Source organism: Palaemon carinicauda, chromosome 12, assembly GCF_036898095.1.
Source record: "Palaemon carinicauda isolate YSFRI2023 chromosome 12, ASM3689809v2, whole genome shotgun sequence".
NCBI classification, from domain to species: domain Eukaryota; kingdom Metazoa; phylum Arthropoda; class Malacostraca; order Decapoda; family Palaemonidae; genus Palaemon; species Palaemon carinicauda.
This window is the reverse complement of record NC_090736.1, coordinates 66,281,797-66,304,516: the sequence shown is the minus strand read 5'-3', so window position 1 is coordinate 66,304,516 and position 22,720 is coordinate 66,281,797. Positions and strand designations below refer to the sequence as shown.

At 34.9% G+C, this 22,720-nt stretch overlaps 1 protein-coding gene across 1 annotated transcript in view; it reads right to left on the bottom strand.

Moving 5' to 3' along the window:
• Positions 1–22,707, bottom strand: part of LOC137651253 (uncharacterized) — a 125,257-nt gene extending 102,550 nt beyond the window's left edge. Inside the window, exon 1 of the mRNA XM_068384481.1 lies at positions 22,549–22,707. The gene's annotated coding sequence lies outside the window, so the exon portion shown is untranslated. The remainder of the gene's footprint in view (positions 1–22,548) is intronic.
• Between the last annotated feature and the right edge of the window lie 13 nt (positions 22,708–22,720).

Genomic DNA, 22,720 nt, shown 5'->3' with positions numbered 1-22,720 from the left:
GTTTTTATAGGAGATATTTATTTTGATGTTACTGTTCTTGAAATATTTTATTTTTTCGTATTTCCTATCCTCACTGGGCTATTTTCCCTGTTGGAGCCCATGGGCTTATAGCATCCTGCTTTTCCAACTAGGTTTTAGCTTAGCAAATAATAATAATAATAATAATAATAATAATAATAATAATAATAATAATAATAATAATAATAATAAAAAGGTAGAATAAAAGAATTAAAACACTTCTTCAGAATAGATTGATCACTGAAAATCGTACAACACTTTTTCAATAAGCCATTTTTTTTTTTGTGCAATTGAAGAAGACACAGATCTAACAGGTCTCTCAAAAGTAAATTTGCTGTCGAAAATCTCACCTAATATTTTATAGAGTCATACAGAGTTAAAGAAACATTAACAATGTTGAGATCCTGATGTTGAGGAGCAACTGTCCTCGACCTACTTACAATCATACTTTGAGTTTTGTTAGGCTTCAACTTCATGCCCCATAATTTGCACCGAGCACTAATTTTAGCTAGATCTCTATAAAGGGATTCAGCAACCCCAGATCTATATTCATGAGGAAGAATTGATGCAAAGAGAGTAGCATCATCTGTAAATGCAATGAGCTTGTTTTCTAAGCCAAACCACGTGTCATGTGTACATAGTATGAAGAGTAATGGACCAAGAACAATACCCTAAGGAACACCAGATATCACATACTTTACTCACTATGGTACCCATCAACAACTCTGTGATCTATTAATTAAGAATTCAATAATAATGCTAAAATCGACCCACCCACCCACCCCCAACTGTTTGAGTTTGAAAACAAGGGCTTCATGATTAACACGATCAAAAGCAGCACAAAATAAAGGCCAATCATACGAACTTCCTAACCACAATCAAGGAATTTCCGTACAGCATTGGAGATTGTAAGAAGGGCATCGCACGCTCCAAGGCATTTACAAAAGCCGAATTCTGTAGGCAAAGGAAAAATAAGTCGTAATCAAGGAGAGGGGTCCAGTGTAATACTGTATTGTCTGGCCAGTCAAAGGACCAAATAACTCTCTAGCAGTAGTACCTCAACGAGTGGCTGGTGCTCTGGCCAACCTACAACCTACACACACACACACACACACACACACACACACACACATATATATATATATATATATATATATATATATATATATATATGCATATATATGTGTGTGTGTATATAATAAACTTGCAAATTAATCTTTATAAAACATTTTAGGGGTCTGTTCCATATATTATTGCGTAATGTCTCTGTATATTTGTGAAACATCACTTAAAGCTATTTCTTTTGCTTTTTGTTTTTCTGGGTAATTTAGATCGAGGTACATTTTTGTTATTAAGATGAAGGATACTGTCAGACTTTTAGGATAAAAATTGTAGAATCCAGAGTTGATAATTCCTCAGAGATTCCTGAAACTCAGCTTGACAAAGGCTATTACCATTACATTATTTCCAACGGAGCAATAAGATAATGATTATGGGAATTTTAATAGAATCATTAACAAATATTAAATGTATGCCATACTGATAACATTAAAATTGTGGGAAAACAACTTATCCCGACCTTTTTGGGAGAGAGAATAGTCCGACTATCTGCTTGTTCACGTGTTCAGAGTTTACGGTGATTAGCAAGACGTGCAGCTTCACCTCTTGAGGAGAGTCCAATTTCAACGGCACAATATATTAACTAATTAATTAACTATTCTTCTCCACTGCCGATCTGCGACTTCACATACCGGACTCTTAAGGGTGGTGATCTGAAGTGTTATAATTGGACTGACGATAAGTAGGTCGCTTTATGATTGGCCAGAAACACATACTCCCCATCGAATTTAGTCATCAATGAAACAAGAGTCGGACAACAATATGCAGACGCATTTTCAGCGAAGATAACCCCATCCATAATTAATAAAGCATTTTCTTAATTTTAGTTTACCCTTTTAAATTTTCTCCCGTGAAAAGCATATCAGAACCTGAAATTATAAGTAAGCCACTACAATCATTTAAAGAACATGTCCCTTTAAATTCATCATTCACGGAAACTTGCTGACAGAGCTGTTTGTAGTTGCCAGATGTTGCTTTCTAGTTGACAATTAGTCCGAAAATAAAAGTACACAGTTTCGTCACCTATGAACGGGACTGTACACAGTATCTATTTGATGAATGAGGCCAAGTAATGGATTATAGAGAAAAAGTGAGAGACTCAGATACCATTTGTCTTTTTTGCGATGAATTACAATGTAATTTTCAAGATTGCGGAATTTGGGATGTAATAAACAGCAAGCTCGGATTAGGGTAAGTCATTATATAATACTAAAGCTGTTGATGTGGAATTTATCCCTCGATCATCCCAGCATACCTTCCTCGGCAGGGCTACCAACACAAATTCTGCCACAAACCTTTCTAACTTGGAACAGCCGCCTCCTTGGATTTGTCCGCGACTATTTATAGAGGTACTACAACAAATCATTTTGATCAATACAATTCTCAATATCAACTTATAAACGAAATTAAGGCTGAACTCCTGTATTTTCTTGTATAAATAGTTGGTAGTAGGTTGGCCAGTGCACCAGCCACCCGTTGAGATATTCCCGCTAGAGAGCTATAGTACTATACTACATTGGATACCTCTCTCTGGTAACGGTTCACTTTCCCTTTGCCTGAACATACACCGAATAGTCTGGTCTATTCTTTACATATTCTCCTCTGTCCTCATACACCTGACAACACTGAGATTACCAAACAATTCTTTTTCACCCCAAGGGGTTAACTACTGCACCTGTAATTGTTCAGGGGCCACTTTCCTCTTGGTGACGGTAGAAGAGACTCTTTGGCTATGGTAAGCAGCTCTTCTAGGAGAAAGACACTCCGAAATCAAACCATTGTTCTCTAGTCTTGGGTAGTGCCATAGCCTCTTTACCATGGTCTTCCACGGTCTTGGATTAGAGTTCTCTTGCGTGAGGGATACACTCAGGCACACTATTCTATCGAATTTATCTTCCTTGTGTCTGTTAAAGTTTTTATAATTCATATGGGAAAAAATTATTCTAATGCTATTACTGTTCTTAAAATATTCTATTTTTCAATGTTTCCTTTCCTCACTGACCTATTTTCCCTGTTAGGACTCCTCTGGGCTTATAACAGCCTGCTTTTCCAACTAGGGTTGTAGCTCAGCAAATAATAATAATAATAATATTTTATAATAATGCACGTAACCCATCAAAAATGACGGCTAAATATCTAGATATGTACGTACACGCACACACATTCAACCCTTCCTACAACCTCCCCCATTCTTCTCGGGGTAGCCCTTGGAGGAAAAATAAATAACGTATTAATCCTCCTAGCGGTAGCCTATCCCACCCCTCACAAGGGTGAGCGTGACCATATATATATATATATATATATATATATATATATATATATATATATATATATATATATATATATATATATATATATATATATACACCAACAGATTTAGTAGATTTGAGAAAAAAAAAACCCTCAGAAATATATTGGGAGTTAAATAGCAGAAAAGGATTATAAATGAAACTATTATAGAGATTACTCAAATGCCATATGTGGATGAGGTCATGGTGAGGGGTAGATAGAGATGGTTTGGGCATGCCCTTCGCACTCAAGAGAGAGTAGTTCACCAAACTTTGAATTGGGCTCCACAAGGCCCTAAAAGATTTGGAAGACCCAGGCCTACATGGCTGAGGACCATGAAACGTGAAGTAGATGATGATGAATGGAGAAGTATTAATTTAGAAGCTCAAGATATAGATGACTGGGGAAATCTAACAGAGGCCCTTTGCGTAAATAGGCCTAGCAGATGAAGGTGATGATGATATATACTAAGACACTTGGTGAAAGAGAGACCTAACCCTTGAAAAGTTAACAAGTCCAGGACTGCTGTGCCTGCGCCAAATCAACTGCAATCTAGCATACAGACAAGGCATTCCTTGAACGCAGACTTAACCACTAGGGACCCCAGGATTCGTAGTCAAGTGCCAATGTCCAGTGTCAAACAATGGAGAGCTCAAACCGTAGATGGCAAATTCCTAGGTACAAAAGTGCATGGCCATTTTGTGAAGGCCGCTCCACTGCTGGATGATCAATATTCTTCCAGCAGCAATCAGGTGAACTGCCTATGAGACAACCATAGATATGGATATCTATGAGACAACAATGTGGGTGTAGCCACTGAGAATATGGTTCCGTCGAAGAAGTAATATTATTACTAGTCAAGCTAGTTGGAATTAGAGTACCTATATAAAACAAGAGTACGGCCAGCAGGGAAGCCCTATATACTGGCGGTTCAACCTGATGTCTCTCTCTCTCTCTCTCTCTCTCTCTCTCTCTCTCTCTCTCTCTCTCTCTCTCTCTCTCTCTCTCTTGAATAAAGTATAATAATGTAAATAAGACTATTTGAGTACGAGAATTGATATATCTACAAATTAAAGCTTATAAGATGTGTTATTGTAGAACGATTAATCCGGTTTTGATAGAATTGCTGTTACCCTTCAAGTTGAAGAACATGAGAGCGAATGAATTGAAAGATGAGAGAAACGTAGCAGGTAGAACATGAATTTGCGCTCGATAGAATCACCAAATGTTTCACACCTTTTGTTTACTATGTGCATAATATGTCATGTATGGTTATTCCTTTATGATTTTGCGTTTATTGAACATGAATTCGTGTTTTTGCTCATGTTTTCTGCATCTGCATACTCTATTTATTACTATTATGTTTCATGTCATTATAGCCTAGCTTTTACACTATATTTTTTTCCATCCCATATGCTATTGAAAGGAAAATTAGGCCTACTACAATATTATGTGGACATGGGTGTATCTTTATTATTTCTTTGTCAATCGTCTCAAGTATCAAAATAACATAGGGGTCGAGTATGACATTTCTTTTTAATAGTAGTATCAGTTTCCAATAATAATTCTTGGCTAGGCAGGAGCACTTTGAAAAGGATCAGTTTGAAAATAAACCGGTTAATGAAATACAAAAACTAAGGTGGAACGGAATTCCAATCCTTTTTTCTCACTTTAACTTCTCTATACATAGGAAGTCTCCAGTTCAGTGAGGCCTCCCTGATAGATCTAGCCAGGATTATGTCAGGTTGGATCATGCATATTGCAAAATTCAGCAAACCAGTAGCATCTTGAGTATTAGAAAGTTTTGCAGTTGCTGTACACAGCAGTAGAATTATGTAATAGTAATGGTACTGTGGTATTCATTATACATATGTGTTTTGTTAAAAGATATACTAGATATATATATATATATATATATATATATATATATATATATATATATATATATATATATATTGAGTTTATATATCATTATCTACTCATTATATCCTGATTGATATATTTTACATGCATTCATTTTTAATATCTTCAGTGTAAATCCTCATTTCTTAAAGACGATATCAGTACATGATACATACTGTATAGTATTATGATAGTTAGAATATTAGTTAGTAATGAATAATGATAACTAATGAATAAAATTGAGCGTGATGTGGGGATTGAAAGATATTAATTAATTGTATTGGCACAAGTTATTGAAAATGTGATATATAACTAAAATGTTATAAAATTGTGAAGATATGACATAGAATGTATTATATGTTGCGAAAGTAAGATATAGGTGGAACTTGTGGATAGTATTAAAATATGATGTGTTGATATAATGTGATATAGTAGTGAAGATAAGATATCTTAATGGACATGTGATATAGATTATGATATAGTATGAAAAATAATGGCAATCAAATGAGTGAACATTTGGTTTCCATTTATTTTAAACGCTGGGAAAGTGTTCGTGATAAAACAGGAAAGTAAAATAGAAAGAGTTGCACATAGGAATAGCAGTCTTTGATAGAGAGAGAGAGAGAGAGAGAGAGAGAGAGAGAGAGAGAGAGAGAGAGAGAGAGAGAGAGAGAGATCTAAAAGAAAGTATTCCTAATAAAATTGAAAGATATGCAGGATTACTTGGAAACCTAAATATTCTATATGCTTTCTTAGGTCTACCGGCACACTCATAAGCAGAACAGCATGGCATTGTGTACCATCACGTCACTAATTATATGGAAAACAGAAATAAAGACTGTGGAAATAATAATACGTCTTGATGGCAATTGGCCACTGAGAGACTGGTTGGCTGGTATCCTGCCACCCGGAAACAAAATGGCGCCCATTAACCCCGAGTATAGCAACTCGTATGTCGCTACTCATGTTTATATAGGTAGTTGGAATAACCGAATGCTACAAACCCAAAGGGTCCAACAGGGAAAGTAGCCAGCTCAGTGAGGAAAGGAAATAGGGGAATAACAAAACCTAATATCAGCCCGTTCAACAGAAAAGAATTTATAAAAAGTTTGAACTTCAACCGCGTGATTACGAAGATCAATTTACAGCTGGAATAAAACTTCTCGATTAGGCCTGTGTACTATTGTGCCTTAAGATGGAGAATAAACTGTATTTCTATATTGATATATACAGGTGAGGATGGTACACTCCGAGATCTGAATGCAATGGATGGTCTGAATTATGAAAAATCTTATTGATTGATTGATTGAAAGTTTTCTGGCATCCTGACATCTAAGGTCATTGACGCGAATAGCATTTATTATATATGAAAAATAAAAGAGAAATCAATTAAAACCATAAAAGTTAAGAAGTCATTATAATAGTTAAATAGTTGTCCGAAGACCTGCTTCTGAAATAAATCTAAAAATGCCACTCGCATAGTAGGACACATCATGTCCAATAATCTTGGCAAGGATGAACCTGCCATCCTCACCTCGAGCCTCAAACAGATATCTATTTCTTAAGTTAGTAAAATTAGGGCATTCGGTCAACAAATGCCTCACTGTTAAAGGTACTAAATAGTCCTCGCAATACGGTTTGTGTTGGCCCTTCAGCAGAAACTCGTGAGTCAACCGTGTAACTAACTAGCTCTGGGGTAAACACGACGTTGTACAGTCACTCATATAATTTGATGGATGTCCGGGTGTTTGAGAGATTTCCATTTCACCCCTTTCTGGACGACAGGTGTCTGGGAGTGCAAGACCAGTCGAATATTGAACTACCTAACTCTGTTGTAGTAATTGTTAACTTTTACGAGTATGTTATTGATCTGTTTTTTTTCCACGTAGATATATATTACAGAGGTTCTGTTCTTTCCTTCTCTTCTGCCCTGTTGTTTTTCTCTCGCCTTTCTACTTGTAGTCAGGGTGAATTAAATGGGATGGTGGATCAGTCCAGAAATTATTAGCAACAAGAAGTATTTCATGACAGTGGATGGAGAATTTTGTAGCATACCATAAAAAAACCTCTCTCTGGATCTTATTTTTTTTTTCCAGAGACTCATTAAAAAAAATGCTAAGATGTATGATTTTCCCTTTTTCAAAATTGTATTAAATGGGCACTGGTAGTCTTTTGTTATAAAGCTTGACTCTCTGAAAAAGGATTGTTCATTAAACTATTCCATTGGAAGCCTAATTTGATTTGCACAGGCTCACTTTGTTAGCAATTGTCTGTGTCATTTAGACCATTATGCCAAATGCTAGGATCATTGAGGGTCATTCCACACTACTTACACCTACCCTAGAAATAATTTTTGATATCCTGAAATTCAATTATCTAACGCCGCGATCGAAATCAATGGGACTTGAACCCGGTTGTGCCAAGCAGTACACAGAAATTAAATCCCATTGTTAGTAATATTGATAGTAATGGCGAAGGACTTTGCGGGCATGGTGAAATGATGTATTTATGGGGATTAATTTAATACACTAAACATGTCAGAGTCAAGCTCTTGGGAGGAATGTAATGTATAGGCTGAGGATTGGCCATAGTCGGCCAAAGCACAAATATCTTTTCATTTTTTTCTTCTTTTGAGCGATATTCATGCACAGTTTAAAAGTACTTCAAGTTTTGCTTATTACAAGTTTTACTTCTTTGCTTGCTTTATCATTCAGTTGAATTATTATTATTATTATTATTATTATTATTGCAGTTGTTGTTGTCAATTACTTATCTTTTCAAAGTATTTGGTATCAATTTTCACCAACAGATTTCAGTTATGTTTAATTAATGATAATTTTTACTTATCCTCTTTTTTTTCAAATACTTTGGTAATCATTATTTGATGCTTCTACTGATAGTGGAGAAAATATCAGAAAATTTTCCGGAGAATCTTCCATTTCCGGAACCAGACACCAAAATCAGCACACAGACTCGTCGGGGATTGCTCTTTTTAATAAAAAGGATGCTATTGAATTTACAGAAATATTGCATTTCGCAATAAGATCGCAAAGACTTCCCTTATCCCGAATGCTCTTGATGTCAAGTCATACATTTTTTTTTTTTTACTGCGTAGAGTCCGAATTTAGAAATATGTACTTACCCATTGACTTCCTCATTGCAGTAGAGCAATGTCAACACTCAATCAGGACACGCTGGATGGCACCACTGTTGTGAACCTCAGTATGGGGCTCAGTATCAGCCGAATGATTATTTAGTGTGCCTAAATCATTATTTTAGCGTCCCAGATGCTGTCTAATAAGCCCTGGATCAATAAGCAACCATATATTACCGGTTGTACCAGCGCAGGAGAGCCGAGCTAAGATTAACAGGTCTATAGCCCTTTGCATGGAGTGTCTTGGTTGCTGAACAGACTGCAAAGGACTTGAACGATACTGTACGAACGATCAAGCTAGATGTAAGTCATTTATATTTATTCTCGAACCTAGTCGTATCTCATACCTTATTCTAAATGATTGAGATCAAGGTGGTAAAAGGATAAAACCTCGGTTTCGATTCACGGAATAAAGATAATTACCATAGTATGATACCTTGAATGCCATTCACCAAGATGGCAAGTAACAGACCCAGGGCTGTAAATTCCAGACTGACTGAAGCAATTGTTGTTCTTGCCAGAAGAAGAAGAAGAGTGAAGAGCTCAAATCACCATGTGCATAACAACCACAAAAACATAATGGCTACACTATGTGACTAATATTTCCCTCTTCCATGCAATAAATGAGATGTTTTTTGTTCTGGGTCCATCACTGTCATCAAGGCAGGCGGGAGTGCAATGGGCATGACTGAAGACCTATCAGTACTGAGATGGTGGATGGTAGCTGGTCCTGAAGTCAGCCACTTGGGTACACAGTATGAGGCAAGAAGTGGGATCAAGGGGGTTCTAAACACACCATCCAGCATGACAAAAAAAGAACGAGCACAGTGTTCCTTGAGAGAATATAAACGCTCTCACAAGGCATGCAAGATGATAGCAGAAAGCTCCATACATGTCAAAAATCCGACTTCATTACTATTCTTGAGAGCCAAGTTACAACCCTGGTGTAGCATTAGTGGGTGATTGGCCCTCATGAAGTTCAAAAACTTTTGAAGAGTAAGCAATGCTCGATGTACTTCTTACAATACAAGCACACTCTACCAAATACAAGAGAGCAGATATTGTTTTTTATTTCTACTGGCCATTTAGTATGAAAGCTGAAACTAGATCAAAGCGAGGATGTGGGGTGAGACTCAGGGTGACAAGGAAAGGAAAAATTCCCTTAAACTTGTGCTAGACTAAGAAAAGATAATTTGGACAAAGCTTCCACCCATTGCAGAGAGTTGCCGGTAGCAGACTAATTGTAGGTGCAAGTCGGAATGCTGCAGTCGACGAGAATGCTACTGTTTTGGTCTGACCTACACAGCACTGTGCGGCTACAGATACGAGGTTTAGAGTGTACTATTTCAGGCAGCAAGATGAATAATATGTGGCAATTAAGTATAGTCTTACTGCCTATATGTACAGTATACAGCTACACAACCGAAGAAGGAAACAAAGAGTTAACTCATTTTTATAACCAAGCGTTCATTTTCATAATCGTTTCCCGTTCGCAATAGTAGACAAGCAATCATTAGCGAATGCTTATCATCTTGGGAGTCTGTGCGTGAGGAAAATATTTGTAATAGATTGCTTGACATTATTCCCAGGAGGATAACAACTATATATATATATATATATATATATATATATATATATATATATATATATATATATATATATATATATATATATAGATATATATATATATATATATATATATATATATGTATGTATATATATATATATATATATATATATATATATATATATATATATATATATATATATATATATATATATATAGTTTGCCTAAGTATATTATACCAAGAAAATAATGACGTCTTTTAAAAGATGAAATTGTCCTTATTCTAATTGTTTTACTGGAATTTGCGTGTTTTATTATTCACATAGGCCTATGTATTACAAAGAATTATACATATGTTTTAATGAATTGTTGCTGTCTACTATTTACTTAAACAATAATATTTGTATTATCAGTCTTAATCATTGTCTATTACCTGGTTCATTAATGTCTTTAGAAAGTTTCGTCTTTTGAGATTTACTTATTATTTAGTTAGCCCCAACTTGTGAAAGTTTGAATGCTCAGTTTGCCCCTCGCCTTATTGTTATATGTGACTTGAAGTTCGCACTTCTGATTTCATAATTCTTATTAAGCTTATAGGCCTAAAAATAAAATGATGAAGAGACTGTGGCGAAATTTCACAAATAGCAACTTTATGCCCAGATAGACACCTTTATTAAGTTATAAGATTTGATGCAAATATTTATTGTTGCCATCTGACATATAGCCATGCCCTAGTATGTTATAAAGCCAAGACTACAGAGCATTATTGTTATTATTATTATTATTATTATTATTATTATTATTATTATTATTATTATTATTATTATTATTATTATTATTATTATTATTATTCGAGATACGTTTCTATTGTAGAATCTGCACATTACAGCTTTGGGTTAATATGTCTGATCCTATTATAGACTTCCATTCGTGAAGTAAAATTAAATAATAGAGGTAGAATTAATTATAGTTTTATTTATCTATCATTATTTCTTCTCCCTGAATAAACCCCACGAGAGATTGGACCTACAGTATATAGGCAGCTTTGACTATAACCTGAAATTTGGCTTATAATGATTTATTGCAAATTTCGAAACCACGACCCCAACTAACTTTTGCTTTATACACAAAACGACACAAGCAAAATTAAATAATAACTTTGAATTCATAACCCAAATGCATAAATTGTTATTATTAGACAACAGGACTAAGCTTGAATTATTTTCCCTCTTGATGCCCTCTTTCCCACTCAGTTCCAGGAATCACGGTATTTAGAGGGATTCGGGCTACATTACCGTATTTATTTTTTGTTCTGAAATATTCTAGCACGATTTCTTTAACGATCCAATATTTTTCAATGATAGAATTTTTCATAGCAGTTGACCACCGTTGTTTCATACATACACATATCTCCTAAGTGAAATATAAGGTTTATTACTAAGTGGCAACTTACGAACAACGCTTGCCAACTGCAAAAATAAATAATTATAGAGAGAGAGAGAGAGAGAGAGAGAGAGAGAGAGAGAGAGAGAGAGAGAGAGAGAAAGAGAGAGAGAGAGAGAGAGAGAGAGAAGAGAAGAGAAGAGAAGAGAAGGAAGAGGAGAATTCAACACCAGACCAAAGAAAGCCTGTTGCTGTTTTGCTGGATAACCGGGGGACGTCAGTGGCAGGATACTATCTTTCTATCCTGTCTGTCTCGGAACCCCAAACCGAGAGGTAGTCCTGAATCGGAAGACACCTAAGAGGAAGGATCCTCAACGGAGTCGATTTCTTAGGGCTTGACCCGACCCAGGACTCTCGGAAAACCCGAGTCTCTTTACTTTAGGTTATCCAGGACGATACAGATATCACTGCCAGTACTTGACGGAAAATATTCTCCATTTAAGAAGACTCAAACATATTATGTAAAGTTTACAGATTTGTTGATAAATTCATAATTTTTTTTTATAAAGTTTGATAATTAAGAATTTAGTTGCCTTTCATAATAATCATCATTATAGCTATTTATGAATTTTGAATATGCTGCATATTAAGTGAAGATAGAAAAGCAAAAGCACCACCTCTAGAGCCTCCTCAACCATCATGGCACCGATGATCCTCCAGTATCAAACAAAATTTTTACTTAACCAAGATCTGTAGACCTTACTAAGACCTTGGCTTTATCAATGAGTTACGAAAAAAAAAAACCTGAAAAAAGAAAATCACTATGAAGAGATAGCGTTTCCTTCGTAGTGTCAAAGTCCCAGACGGATGAGATGCCATTTTTCTTTTAGTCTGTCACAATAATCATATCTCCTAAAGGCAGATTATCTTAATTTACATTTGCTGCATAGTAATTTTTCATTTAGGTGAAGGCATACTAATTTTTAAAAGAAATACCATTAGAACATCCGAGGAAAGAGAGAAAACGGAGTCATGGTTTCTACCATACATCAATATGTTTTAAACGTTGCATTGTAGGCATATCTGACATTATAGCTTCTGCATATACATGTTTTCAACGTTGAATTGTAGGCCTATATGACATTACAGCTTTGCATCTACATGTTTTAAGTGTTGCATTGTAGGCATATCTGACATTATAGCTTCTGCATTTACATGTTTTAAGCGTTGCATAGTACGCCTATATGACATCACAGCTTCTGCAGCTATAGAGCCTTGCATTGTAGGCCTACCTGACATTACCGGCACATCGTTGCTTTGGTGCAGTATTCTAAAATCAAGCATTTATATTCCTCTTGTGTTTCTTCAGTAGCAGCAAATATGATCTATTTCAGTGTACAAATGATTACGCAATTTTCCAGAACTTTAGACAGCTTCAGATTCCAAGAGAAAAAAATAATTAAGAGAAACCATTTTGATGAGTTACTTTTCATGAATCAAACTGACCAGTTTTAATATTTTAATATTTTAAAGAGTTTGAATTAAAATTCATTATATATATATATATGGTCATCATCTTTTCCTAGGCCTATTGACCCTAACGGCCCCGGTTATATTTCGCCAGCCGTCTCTATCTTGAGCTTTTAAATCAATACTTCTCCATTCATCATCTCCTACTTCATACATCACATGCTGTAAAATTGAAGTTTCCAAAGAATGTTATCAAACATGGTCTACTGATCTTGTTTGGACCTTAGACAGTCTTAATTACGAACAAACAATAGTTATAGTGAAATCTTGGAAACTATTTGTGACTGTTCGATGGAAATTCTAGGCTGGATATTCAGGTTAAGGAATGGAAATGTTTATAGGCCTAATAAATACGGAGTATTGAATTTGAGGGTGAAAAGTCTTTTATCTTTAAAGCACATCTCAGTGACACAGTGTTCAGACTAAACTTCCGACCCCTGAAAGGTCGACTTGATATTGTTCTTGTAAATAATATGTTTTAATCGTTTTAGACTCCTTGCAACACACCAGAGAACCCGCTGCTTGCTAATAAGCTATTGCTGAGCCATAATTGAAAACAAAGTTCCTAACAGCTATACTCTCACTGCAAAGCATCGACTCTAGAAGAGTTTAGCAATTCAAGTAACTGTCTGCATCTTTCAACCTCATTATTCCCATTGTAACAGGGTCGGCCTCTCGAGTCTACTCTTCGAATCTATTTATTTGATTTTCCTCTTTTGTACAGTACATTAAAACAAAATTTTAATCAATGATTTTATAAGTAAACTATTTTTTGAAATCATATTTAAATAGGAATAGTGTTATCCAGTTTTGTCCTTTAAAAGTTAATAAAGAGATTCATATTGTGTTGACTCGAAAATTAAGTAAAGGGAAAATGTGCTTTATCCAGAGAGGGGTCTGACAGTACCCAATAACTTTCGCAATAGTATCAATGGGTGCCTACCAATGGCCATCAAAATACTGATCTATTTGCTAGAAGAATATTCAAAATTCATAAATAGCTATAATGATGATTATTATGAAAGGCAACTAAATTCTTAATTATCAAACTTTATAAAAAAAAATTATGAATTTATCAACAAATCTATAAACTTTACATAAAATGTTTGAGTCTTCTTAAATAGAGAATATTTTCCGAAAGGTAATGGCAGTGATGTCTGTATCGTCCTGGATAACCTAAAGTAAAGAGACTCGGGTTTTCCGAGAGTCCTGGGTCGGGTCAAGCCCTAAGAAATCGACTCCGTTGAGGATCCTTCCTCTTAGGTGTCTTCCGATTCAGGACTACCTCTCGGTTTGGGGTTCCGAGACAGGCAGGATAGAAAGATAGTATCCTGCCACTGACGTCCCCCGGTTATCCAGCAAAACAGCAACAGGCTTTCTTTGGTCTGGTGTTGAATTCTCCTCTTCCTTCTCTTCTCTTCTCTTCTCTCTCTCTCTCTCTCTCTCTCTCTCATTAGTAACCTTTTCTTATCCTTTTCCTTCTTTTCTTCCTCTACTAATAAAGGGCACGAGGTGGGGGGGGGGGGGGATTCCCGTCTACAGTATGCAGCCAGACTGTTGCTATTTATTTATTATTGCATTGGACAGCGTTGAACATAACTTGTCACTTAGTAATAAATCTTATATTTCACTTTGTAAACATGTGTATGAATGCACAAAGTTGCTCAACTGTTATGAAAAATTTTATTATTGAAAAAATATTAGATAGTTAAAACAATTGTGCTACAATAATATTTCAGAAAAAAAAGTAATACATTAATGAAACACGAATCCCTCTGAACACCTTGATTCCGTGAGACTATTCCTGGAACTGTGTCTGTAGATAGTCGGAGTGGGAAAGAGGGCTTCAAGAGGGAAAATAATCTAAGCTTAGTCCTGTTGTCTAATAACAATAACCATCTATGCATTTGGGTTATCAATTCAAAGTTATTACTTGATTTTGCTTATGTCGTTTTGTGTATGAACCAAAAGGTAGTTAGGGTAGTGGTTTCGAAACTTGCAATAAATTATTTCAAGCCAAAGCTTAGGTAACAGTCAACGCTGCCTATATAGGTCTAATCTCTTGAGGAGTATATTAAGGGAGAAGTAATAATGATAAGTGAATAAGTAAATAAGCGAAGTGGTGTGTTATCTTCGGTACCAGAAATACAATTAAATCTACCTATATTATCCAACTTTAATTTACGAAGGGAAAGCTATAATATATTCCCCCACACCTATAATGGGCAGATTCTACAATAGCAACGTATCTCGAATAACAACAACAATAATAATAATAATAATAATAATAATAATAATAATAATAATAATAACATGGCTCTGTCGCCTTGTCTTTAACACATACTAGGGTATGACTGTAAGTCAGGTAGCAACAATAAATATTTGCATCAAATCTTGTCATCTATGAAAAGTGTCTATCTGGGCATAAAGTTACGATTTGTGAAATTTCTCCACAGTCTCTTCTTCATTTTAATTCTAGGCCTATAGGCTTCATAAGAATTATAAAATCAGAAGTGCGAACTTCAAGTCCCATATAACAATAAAGCAAGGAGGGGAAAAACAGCATTTAAACCTTCACAAGTTGGGTCTAACTAAATCCTCAGTAAATCTCAAAAGACGAAAATGTCTAAAGATATTAAAGAACCAGGTAATAAATAATTTCATTTTTCAAATGAAACCATTATTTTCTATGTATAATATACTTAGGCAAACTATATATATATATATATATATATATATATATATATATATATATATATATATATATATATGTAGGTAGTAGGTTGGCCAGGGCACCAGCCACCCGTTGAGATACTACCGCTAGAGAGTTATGGAGTACTTTGACTGGCCAGACAGTACTATATTGGATCCTTCTCTCTGGTTACGGTTTACTTTCCCTTTGCCCACACAGACACCGAATAGTCTGGCCTATTCTTTACAGATTCTCCCCTGACTTCATACACCTGACAACACTGAGATTACCAAATAATTCTTCTTCATCCAAGGGGTTAAATACTGCAATGTAATTGTTCAGTGGCTACTTTCCTCTTGGTAGGGGTAGAAGAGACTCTTTAGCTATGGTAAGCAGCTCTTCTAGGAGAAGGACACTCCAAAATCAAACCATTGTTCTCTAGTTTTGGGTAGTGCCATAGCCTCTGTACCATGGTCTTCCACTGTCTTGGGTTAGAGTTCTCTTGCTTGAGGGTACACTCGGGCACACTGTTCTATCTAGTTTCTCTTCCTCTTGTTTTGTTAAAGATTTTGTAGCTTATATAGGAAATGGGTAAGTACATATTTCTAAATTCGGATTCTACGCAGTAAAAAAAAAAAAAATGTATGATTTGACATCAAGAGCATTCGGGATAAGGGAAGTCTTTGCGATCTTATTGCGAAATGCAATATTTCTGTAAATTCAATAGCATCCTTTTTATTAAAAAGAGCAATCCCCGACGAGTCTGTGTGCTGATTTTGGTGTCTGGTTCCGGAAATGGAAGATTCTCCGGAAAATTTTCTGATATCTTCTCCACTATCAGTAGAAGCATCAAATAATGATTACCAAAGTATTTGAAAAAAAAGAGGATAAGTAAAAATTATCATTAATTAAACATAACTGAAATCTGTTGGTGAAAATTGATACCAAATACTTTGAAAAGATAAGTAATTGACAACAACAACTGCAATAATAATAATAATAATAATAATAATAATTCAACTGAATGATAAAGCAAGCAAAGAAGTAAAACTTGTAATAAGCAAAACTTGAAGTACTTTTAAACTGTGCATGAATATCGCTCAAAAGAAGAAAAAAATGAAAAGATATTTGTGCTTTGGCCGACTATGGCCAATCCTCAGCCTATACATTACATTCCTCCCAAGAGCTTGACTCTGACATGTTTAGTGTATTAAATTAATCCCCAAAAATACATCATTTCACCATGCCCGCAAAGTCCTTCGCCATTACTATCAATATTACTAACAATGGGATTTAATTTCTGTGTACTGCTTGGCACAACCGGGTTCGAGTCCCATTGATTTCGATCGTGGCGTTAGATAATTGAATTTCAGGATATCAAAAATTATTTCTAGGGTAGGTGTAAGTAGTGTGGAATGACCCTCAATGATCCTAGCATTTGGCATAATGGTCTAAATGACACAGACAACTGCTAACAATGTGAGCCTGTGCAAATCAAATTAGGCTTCCAATGGAATAGTTTAATGAACAATCCTTTTTCAGAGAGTCAAGCTTTATAACAAAAGACTAGCAGTGCCCATTTAATACAATTTTGAAAAAGGGAAAATCATACATCTTAGCATTTTTTTTAATGAGTCTCTGGAAAAAAAAAATAAGATCCAGAGAGAGGTTTTTTTATGGTATGCTACAAAATTCTCCATCCACTGTCATGAAATACTTCTTGTTGCTAATTATTTCTGGACTGATCCACCATCCCTTTTAATTCACCCTGACTACAAGTAGAAAGGCGAGAGAAAAACAACAGGGCAGAAGAGAAGGAAAGAACAGAACCTCCGTAATATATATCTACGTGGAAAAAAAAAACAGATCAATAACATACTCGTAAAAGTTAACAATTACTACAACAAAGTTAGGTAGTTCTATATTCGACTGGTCTTGCACTCCCAGACACCTGTCGTCCAGAAAGGGGTGAAATGGAAATCTCTCTCAAACACCCGGACATCCATCAAATTATATGAGTGACTGTACAGCGATATGGTAACAAGATGACGCAAATATTGTTTTAATAATAATAATAATAATAATAATAATAATTATTATTATTATTATTATTATTATTATTATCTAAGTCAAAACCCTAGTTGGAAAAGGATACTATAAATCCTAGGGCTTCATGAAGGAGAGTTGCTCAGTGAGAAAAGGAAATAAATAATATACATTGGACAATAGAAGTAATAAATAACTATATAAAACATCTTAAGGTCACAAACAACGTTAAAATATTTCTGTAATATATAAACAATAAAGAGAATATAATGAACAATTACAGTGCTGTAGCTAACTCCTTGAGCGAAGAAGAATTTTTGGTTATTCAGTGTTGTCAGGTGTATAAGGACAAAGGAGAATGTGGAAAGAATAGGCCAGACTATTCGGTGTGTGTGTGTGTGTGTATACATAAAGGAAGAATGGGCCGTAACCAGAGAGGGATACAATGTACAGTAATACGATCTGGCCCGTCAAAGGTCCCAATAACTCTCCAGCGGTAGTATCTCAACCGGTCGCTGGGTCCTTGGTCATCAAGCTACCACCTATAATTCTTGATCTTAAGAACACGTAGGCCGACTGCTGCGCAAGAATAAAATCAAGTCCTTCCTTCAGAACGGAACATTTTCTGCGCACATTTAATCCAAATTCAGTGTCTTGACTTGTCATAAAGATGACCTTTAGCACTTCATGGCCAACGGTCAATAAGTAATCTTCAGACGTTGTCCCCCATTTTTCGATCTTTTATTCAGAGCAGTGAGTCTGAGCGGGATAAGGATAACTCATTTCCTTTCGCCCTTACATATTATTTTGGTAAATTTTGTATTTACTTTGTGCTTCTTGGTGTATTTTAGTAACCAGTCTATTGCATGATTATCTCTATTGAACAACTTTAAAATAATTTTTTTTATTAATCGCGTTTTCAACAAACCAGTAACTGCGTCCAGCTTTATTTGCGTGCGCATACTCTCTCTCTCTCTCTCTCTCTCTCTCTCTCTCTCTCTCTCTCTCTCTCTCTCTCTCTATATATATATATATATATATATGTATATATATATGTATATATATATTATATATGTATATATATATATATATATATATGTATATATATATATATATATATATATATATATATATATATATATATCACACACGCTATGTAAACTGTGTATGTATATATATATATATATATATATATATATATATATATATATATTATATATATATATATATATATATATATATATATATATATATATTATATATATGTATATATATAAATATATATATATATATATATATATATATATATATATATATATAAATATATATATATCACACGCTATAAAAACTGTATATATATATATATATATATATATATATACATATATATATATATACAGTATATATATTGGCCTATATACATATACTTCGCACACACTATATAAACTGTGTAAATATATATATATATATATATATATATATATATATATATATATATATATATATATATATATAATATATATACATATATATATATATATAATTACAAGCTAAGCTACAACCCTAGTTTGAAAAGTAGGATGCTCTAAGCCCGAGGGCTCCAACAGGGGAAAAAAGACCAGTAAGGAAAGAAAACAAGAAAGCAAATAAACTAAAAGAGAAGTAATGGACAATTAAAATATTCTAATTACAGTAACAACATTACAACATCAAATTAGGTCTTCAATGTATAAACTATAAAAAAAAAAGAATAACAAACAAGAAGAGGAGAAATAAGATAAAATAGTGTGCCCCAGTATACCATCAACCAAGAGAACTCTAACCCAAGGGGCTATAGCACTAGCCGAGACTAGAGAACAATGGTTTGATTTTGGAGTGCCCTTCTCCTAGAAGAGTTACTTACCATAGTTAAAGTCTCTTCTTCCCTTATCAAGAGGAAAGTAGCCACTGAACAATCACAGTACAGTAATTAGCCCCTTTGAGCGAAGAAGAATTGTTCAGTAATCTCAGTGTTGTCAGGTGTATTAAGACAGAGGAGAATGTGGAAAGAATAGGCCAGACTATTCAATATATATGTAGGCAAAGGAAAAATGAGCCATAACCAGAGAGAGGGATCCAATGTAGTACTGTCTGGCCAGTCAAAAGATCCAATAACTCTCTGACAGTAGTATCTCAACGGGTGGCTGGTGCCCTGGTCAACTTACTATATATATGTATATATATATATATATATATATATATATATATATATATATATATATATATATATATATATATATATATGTATATGAATATATATATATATATATATATATATATATATATATATATATATATATATATAAGAGAGAGAGAGAGCCTTTAAGTCTGTGTAAGTGTGCTGTTTCTGGCCAATCGCAAAGTGACCGACTTATCGTCTGACCAAATTAACACCCAAACCACCAAAGGCAATATAGTTCTTTGACAAACCACCGCCTTGAAAAAAAAGTCCCGTAAAAAAAAAAAAATCCTTGATATTGAATGTATCAACATGTGGAGAAAAATTGATGATAGGATTATGACCGAACCAGCCACCCGTTGAGATACCACCGCTGGATAGTTTTGGGGTTCTTTGGCAAGACTACACATTGCATCCTTCTCTCTGGTTATGGTTCACTTTCCCTTTGCCTACACATACACCGATTCTCCTCTATCCTCTTACACCTGACAACACTAAGATTGCCAAACAATTTTTCTTAACCCAAAGGGTTAACTGCTGCACTGTAATTGTTCAGAGGTCACTTTCCTCTTGGTAAGGGTGGAAGAGACTCTTTAGCTATGGTAAGCAGCTCTTCTAAGAGAAGGACACTCCGAAATCAAACCATTGTTCTCTAGTGTTGGGTAGTGCCATTGCGTCTGTACTATGGTCTTTCACTATCTTGGGTTAGAGTTCTCTTGCTTAAGGGTACACTCAGGCACACTATCTTATTTCTCTTACTCTTGTTTTGTTAAAGTTTTTATAGATTATATAGGAAATATTTGTTTTAATGTTAGTACTGTTCTTAAAATGTTTTATTTTTCCTTATTTCCTTTCCTCACTGGGCTATTTTTCCCGTTGGAGCCCCTGGGCTTATAGCATCCTGCTTTCCCAACTAGGATTGTAGCTTATAAAGTAATAATAATAATAATAATAATAATAATAATAAGAGCGACAGAAGGTAAAATTTGTTTTGGAGATATGAATTTACAATTGAAAAGTAACTTAAATATTTTGGGGTGGAATGGACATTCAATTATCTGCCTTGGTGGTATAGCTATGAAACCCTTTAGGACAGCCTACGCCAGTCTTTACAGTGGAAGGGGGGAGGCAAATGGCCTTGTTTCACAACCGCAACTTTAACTTTTAACTTTATACATGTGCTAAGTTGACTGATGAATCTTTGAAAAGGAATACAAGTTTGAAACTGATGCCAGTCTGTATATAGTATTACGATAACAATTAACGAGAGAATTGAGCCATTCTGTGATAACTATAACACAGACAAAACAACAATACACTCTGAACACGTAGGCCTATTCGAGACTTGACAAAACTTTCGTTTTGGAAATAGAGTAACCGTAAATACTGACAGTGGATACAAATGGTTATGCTTAGAATTGTCAATTATAAATAAAATAAAGTGTATTTGAGTTTATAAATTAAAAGTATATAGATATCATTATTTTGTAGGTCCCGTCGTGGTAACTAGAGTCAAATTGCTATTATTATTATTATTATTATTATTATTATTATTATTATTAAATGCTAAGCTACAATCCTAGTTGGAAAAGCAAGATGCTATAAGCCCAGGGGCCCCAACAGGGAAAATAGCCCTGTGAGGAAAGGAAACAAGGAAAAATAAATTTTTTTAAGAACAGTAATAACATTAAAACAAATATTTCCCATATAAACTATACAAACTTTAACGAAACAAGAAGAAGAGAAATCAGAAAGAATAGTGCGCCCGAGTGTACCCTCATGCAAGGGAACTCTAACCCAAGACTGGAAGACCATGGTACAGAGGCTATGGCGCTACCCAAGACTAGAGAAGAATTGTTTTGATTTTGGAGTGTCATTATAGAAGAGCTGCTTACCATAGTAAAGGGTCTCTTCTGCCCTACTCAAGAGGAAAGTAGCCACTGGACAATTACAGCGCTGTAGTCAACCCCTTGGGTAAAGAAGAATTGTTTGGTAATCTCAAAGGTGTCACTTGTCAGGTGTATGAGGACAGAGGAGAATCTGTAAAGAATAGGCCAGACTACTCGGCGTATGTGTAAGCAAAGGGAAAGAACAGTAACCAGAGAGAAGAATCCGATGTAGTACTGTCTGGCCAGTCAAAGGACCCCATAACTCTCTAGCGGTAGTATCTCAACGGGCGGCTGGTGCCCTGGCCAACCTACTACCTATAAATCAAAAGGACTCAACAGGGAAAATAGCCCAATGAGGAGAGTCTTGAATAGGTCTAAAGGAAATAAATAAACTACATGAGAAGTAACGAATTTAAAAAAATATAAATACTTCAAGATCAGTAACAACATTAACATCTGTCATATATGCTATGATGAGACTTGATGTCAATCTGCTCAACACAAAAACATTCGGTATAGAAAAATAAACAGGCGGGTAAACGAATTAGCAGTTCTGTTCCCATAAGTCTTATACTTCACTGGTTTGTGGTTATGTCAAGTTCCCAGAAGTACCTTGACCTCGTTTATGTGTCTAAAACCCTTCTCTGAATGAATGCCTTGTTTATCATTGCTAAGTGGGACACTGTGAAGTATATTATTTTCTTACCTTTCCAGTAAAATATAACACATTATATTACTTACTCGTTTCGTTTCCCGTTTGTTATGTAAGTGTATCAATTTGCAGTATTCTTTACGAAAGACAAGAGGTCTACAAACTACGTAGTTACACTGCGTACTTGCTTTCACTGCCACTCTGGGCGAATTGTTTAATTCGTACTGTGCCAACTCACTGTCTATGTTAGAGCCGTTGACG